The sequence below is a fragment of the Rhinopithecus bieti genome, unplaced genomic scaffold (assembly GCF_001698545.2).
Source record: "Rhinopithecus bieti isolate Rb0 unplaced genomic scaffold, ASM169854v2 scaffold_2339, whole genome shotgun sequence".
Classification (NCBI taxonomy): domain Eukaryota; kingdom Metazoa; phylum Chordata; class Mammalia; order Primates; family Cercopithecidae; genus Rhinopithecus; species Rhinopithecus bieti.
Window position 1 is genome coordinate 1888298 of NW_016803819.1, and position 6000 is coordinate 1894297.

General features: G+C 40.0%; 1 long non-coding RNA gene across 1 annotated transcript in view; it reads left to right on the forward strand.

Moving 5' to 3' along the window:
- Positions 1-4873, forward strand: part of LOC108516966 (uncharacterized) — a 28900-nt gene extending 24027 nt beyond the window's left edge. The window contains exon 3 of the long non-coding RNA XR_001881964.1: positions 4712-4873. This is a non-coding gene — a long non-coding RNA (uncharacterized LOC108516966). The remainder of the gene's footprint in view (positions 1-4711) is intronic.
- The last annotated feature ends 1127 nt before the right edge of the window (positions 4874-6000 follow it).

Genomic DNA, 6000 nt, shown 5'->3' on the forward strand with positions numbered 1-6000 from the left:
CATTGTGGATTGAAATGACCTGCATTTTTCAAACAGGTACTCTCTCTTCATTTTGGTTGTGTTGACAAAGAAAGACTCTGTAACACTCAGAAATCTAAATATAGCTCCACACAGATGCACACTTGTTATAATAATGCAGTATGGAAATTAACTATGGATTGAATTTTAATCATTTAAACTGCACACATATCCTACCCCTTCCTCCCTCTATTGTATCACATGTAATTACATTATTATACATCAATCATTTAACTGGCGTAAACAATAATTGCTGGAAAACTAAGATGTTTAATTTGAAGAAACGAATTGCTAAGTAAATGAAAGGGAAACATACAAAAGTACTGGGTGATTCTTTTATGTAGCTGTTTGTTTAGCAATTCAGGAAGTGACTTAAACTTTGCCTGCCAATATTGGATACTAGATTTTTATCAAAGGAAGGGTCCTATCATTTTTCATATGTGTTTAGTTAGAGATTTGTTTAAATGGAAACATAAGCTAGCAAGCAACGGTTTCACTTTCGGGAAATGATTTCCCTCGTAAAAGCTTCATGTCTCATGCTCTAAGGTAAAGAGAAAAAAAAAATCATATTGGATTTTTTTTTCTTTCTGCTCTGGGAAGTGCATCAAATGTAACCAACACAGTGAATTCAGACCACCTGTGAGATTCCAAATTGCTTTTCCTGAATCATTGTTGAATTAAATAAAAACATTTGATTATGGTACTTAAAGCAAATCAAGGAATATTCAGATGAATCAGTGGATAAACACATTTAATAGTAGTATGGACTTTGTTCTTATTGCAGATGGATTATTATCCAATGAAACCATTCTTCTTTCATGTTGTAAATCTTTCCAGATTTCAGGAAGCCAGGGCAGCTGTATTTTTTTAAACCTTCACATGTGATCCAAAAGTACCATATCCTAGGAGAAACGAAGATCTGTTAATTTACAGTATTTGTAAGCAACGGCTAAACTCTTTTCTGTAAACATCGGAAATACACCTGGTAAAGGAAAGCTCTTCTGCCAGATAAAATGGAATGTTCTCAATTAACCAAGGGAGCAACTTGGATGAGAGAGGCCCGTAGAACAAGTGCTGCTGAGCGTCTGATTCCAGTCTGTGAAGGATGTGAGGGAGTTTGCCTGGCCTCAGGGCTACAGAACTATTCATATAAGCAACTCAGTAATTTCTTTCTATATTGCATACTTTGTCTTGATATCTTGAGGAATATGCTCACTTAAAACTCATAGACTCAAGGAAAGGCAAGCTGGCTAGACTTAACTCAAACTGAATCATAGAAGAGGCTACATCTGTCAGAGAAAACTCTGTGATTATGGACAGTGCAGATATTCCTATCTGGATAGGTATTGTCAGTGGGACTGAAGAGAGCTGAAATGTGTGCAAGAGATGGCTCAGAGATTGAAGAGCGCTTCCAATTTCTGTGACTCTGAATAGTTCCAAAAATGTAGAGATTCATTTGGTTTGAGTTTATGTTCTGGCAGGTAGTCTTTGTACAAAGTTCTATTTTTGCTACTCCTAAACAGCTTTTTGGTGACTTTTCAGTCATGTTACATATGACTGAAATATATGTATGTGTGTATATGTGTATATATATATATATAGTACAGAGCATAGAATACGTTTCTTAATGTTTCATTGAGAACGTAAGCCTGAAATACAATTACAGAATGTTGAGGAAAATCAATATATGAGTTTGATCTTAAGGGTCGGTCAGTGGACCTTGAACTATTTGGTTGGTGTCAGGCCATGCCTGTGGTGTCTCTTCATTGGCCAGCACAGTGGCGTCTTTGTCTGGGAATCTCTACTCTCTACCTCTCATTAGGGTGGTCAACATATCACAGTGGCCTTTCCCTTCCCCAATAACTGTGAGAACAAAAGTGCCAACACAAGCATAAGCCCTTGCCAAGTACAACAGCATGAGGTTCCATCAGCCCTAAAGAGGGGCATCCTGAGAACCCTCAGTGCCCTCTGAATTGGTCATCACAGCAATGGGATTTTCAGTCTTGCTCAACATTGGGGATTTGAATAGCTCTTAGGATAATCTCTTCTCTAGTGGTTAAGGATATAGTCCCCATAAAAGAAATCTGCTTGTGGGTAATATTTTGCCAAAATCTGACCATCCACAGTCTGATGTGATGACCAGGCCACCAGACTGAGATTAAAGAGCTGAGTTATTTATTGACAAAGGCACCAACTTCTTCTAGCTCAGCATCTTGCTCAATAACCACTGTGTGCTTTTGTAGGCGCATGAAGAGAATATTCAACATTTTCCTTTTCCCATTCTTCTCCTTTTTTTTGTTTTTTTTTCTTGACGATGGGGGAGTCTCGCTCTGCCTTCACCCAGGCTGGCAGTGCAGTGGTCGCAATCGTCGGCTCACTGTAACCTCCCACCTCCGCACGCGTCACGGAATTGCTCCCTGCCTCAGCCTCGGCTGCGTAGCTGGACGGACTACAGCGACTGGCGCCTGTCATGCGCTGCGCTAGGTTAATTTTTTTTAGCTTGGTATTTTTAGTTTCACCATGTTGTCCAGGATGGTCTTGATCTCCTGACCTCATGATGCATCCACCTCAGCCTCCCAGAGTGCTGGGATTACAGGTGTGAACCACTGTACCCGACCCACATTCTTTATTAAACTTATAGGAAGCCTATTTATATCTGAAGCCTCTGATTGACAACAGTTGATTGATTGTCTGTGAAAGGTGAACTTTTACCATTCTGTGTTCCCAAGCTTTACTTAGGCAGAAAGCCATTGCCATCTTCTGAGACGAACCTCTGTAATGTAACCATAAAGCAGGAAGGATCATAGGCACCTGTGGAATTGTCATCAAATTTTTTGGCAATGAAAATCGCAAGTGAAGCACTGCTAATATTTTCAAGAAAAACAGTAAAAGTGGATTGTTACAATTAGTTCCTCCAATTAGGTATTCAAGAAAAGCATAGAAGTATGTGAAGGTTTCCTTATCTGTTTATCCAGTGACCTGTATCTTTCCATGATACTTTCAAATAAAATTTATTTAGCCTAAAAGTGGAAATTAATTTTGCACCAATGGCCTGAGATTAGAGTGTCTGTGCATTCTGGAGATGAGGGTAGCTACTGACCTTTCTATCTTGCTTTATTATCTGTTGGTCTTGGCAGTACCTTTCTCTTCCAGGATGCATTCCCAGAACAGTTCAGTGAAACAAATGCTCTTTGGAGGACTTTGGCTCTTTGTGGCTGAGATAAATATATATCAACTTAAAGTGGGTTTTATTTTCCTCTGTGAATGAGTTCCTAGAGAATTGCAATTGTGGAAAGAACTAAAAGCTCAAATATAACAGAATGAAGTTTCCCTAAAGAATTACAGTTTGAAGCCGCAGTACATTGAGTAATTGTGCTACAATAGGTACTTCTGGTCAAAGGGTTTGAGGGTTGCTGTCAGTCTATTTTCAAAACTGAAGATGAGGAGAATGATTCTCAACTGCAGGTTCAATGGGAACATCGTGGGGAGAAAAGTCTCTATTCTGTTAGTCATTGGTTTTTGAAGCACAGATGGGGCCTGTGAGATTTGGGTGGCATGATGAGGGAAAGGGAGTAAGGGGCGATGCAGCAGGGTATGGGGGTTTAGACTCACCTTCCTAGTTGTGTTGCAGTGTTGAAACCTCTGAGTCTATTAGTGTCCTACAGAAGTGTTTGTTCAATAGATCAAAGACTTAATTTCTAACCATTAGAGAAGGGAAAGGCATTCTCAGAGATTCACAAATATACGTAGTTAATGGAACCGTAACTTTTAGAAGTCAGTGTTCACAGGACAGATGGGAACAGCTGGAATGAAGTGAGCTTTGAATGCTGATTGCTTTATTTTTATACTAGCTAATGAGTGAATGTGCCACACATCCTCTAACCTTTCTGAAATGGTGAACAAATGCACAGATGTACTGAGTAAGTGTTGGAAGACAACTGCATGAACCCTTAGGCAATTAGAAGGAATTTAAAGAAATAAGCCATGTATTTACGATTAAACCAGGAAAAGCCTGTATATAAATCCAATTGGTAACACTTTATATAAAGATCAATGATAAAATCCTTAATATTTTCATGATCTTTCGAAGTTTCTTTGAAAGTGGTAAGTGGCCTCAGAAATTTGAATTATCATGAAAGGAAAAGGAAAAGTGACTTAAGGATGTGTATGTGTGTGATTCCAAGTTAAAGATTCTGGCACAGATCAGTGTCATGGAGACATTAGAGACAAATTTGAAGGTTAAATTTATTCATTGGGCCAGGTGTGCTGGCTCATGCCTGTCTGTAACTCCTGCACTTTGGGAGGCTGAGGCGGGTGGATCACTTGAGCCCAGGAGTTTGAGACCAACCTGGGCAACAAAACATGGTGTGAAACCCTGTCTCTACACAAAATATAAACAATTAGCTGGGCATAGTGCGTGTGCCTGTAGTCCTACTTACTTGGGAGGCTTATGTGGGAAAATCACCTGAGCCCAGGAAGTTGAGGCTGCAGTGAGCTGAGATGGCCGCTAACTGTACCCTCTAGCCTGAGTGATAGAGTGAGACCCTTTCTCAACAGTGAACAAACAGCGCTTCCAAAATCCAGCAACAACTAAATTTATTCATTGCGTTTCAAGAGGAGTGAGTGTTTTGAGAAAAGACTACGAGGACTTTTGGCAAGTTGAGTTAAATACTGATATCTGCTTCTTTAACAGGATCACCATTCTTGTCTATATCTGGAAAGAAGACAAACTTTGGGCAGCAAAATACTGTTTTTATTATTAATGCAGTGATGTCAATCCAAACTAGATGACTATGATTCATGGAATCTTCAAGGAAAACCAAGTACTCTTTTTTAATAAAGTAATGGAGCTGGGAATTACACATCTGCTCTTAAAATCTGTTTTCATAATACAGAACATATGTTAATCGTCACATCTTTTATTAAACTGAAGGAAAATTCTTGTTGAGTAGATTAATTCTGGATCCTGAAAATGCGGGACCATGGAGACGAGCATATTGAGACAAATGTCTGTCTGTCTTACCAACTTACCTCTAGAACAGTGATTTTCACACTGCTGGATGTGACCCTTACAAGGGTAATGAAATCAAGCTAGTGGGTTGGGAGTAGCATTTTTTTTTGTTGTTGTTTTTGAGATAGGTTCTCCCTCTGTCACCCAGGCTAGAGTGCAGTGGCGTGATTTCCGCTGACTGCAACCTCTGCCTCCTGGGTTCAAGAGATTCTCCTGCCTCAGCCTGCTGAGTAGCTGGGATTACAGGCATACACCACCATGCCCAGCTAATTTTTGTATTTTTAGTAGAGACAGGGTTTTGCCATGCCTGCCAGGCTGGTCTCAAACTCCTGACTTCAGGTGATCTGCCTGCCTTGGCCTCCCAAAGTGCTGTGATTACAGGAGTGAGCCACCACGCCCAGCCTGAGAGTAGCATTTTTAAAAAATGAAATGGAGTAAAAAATGCAGAGTACATTGAATGTAGGAGCTTTTGGGAGCTTTTCCATTATTGTTTTCTCCTGTGTGTCTACACAGAGGTGTCTACAGTCATGATATAGGAGGTACCTTTCCTGTATTTCTTCTAGAGCTCCAGCTTTAGGTTTGCTTTAGGTTGGCTGGACCAGCAAACTCCCACCCCTCATTGGAGAGGTCAGGCTGACTGGTTGAGGCTAGGGTGATGTCTGATAGAGGGGGCTCGAAGACTCAAACACAGCTTTTGAGTCTCTGATTCTGCAGTTACATTATACCTGCAGGTTCAGCTGCCTGAGCTTGTCTGTTTCCTCACAGATATTTATCACAGTGCTCTCTCCTTGGCCTGCACTGACCCAAGAATCAGAAGCAGCATGTCAGTGCGTAAGGAAGCATAATTCATTAATTCTTTTTTTTTTTAAGAATTTTTTGGTAACAGTTTTATTGAGAAATAATTCATATACCACACAATTTATCAATTTAAAGTGTGCAAATCATGCTTTTCAGTATATTCACAGAACTGT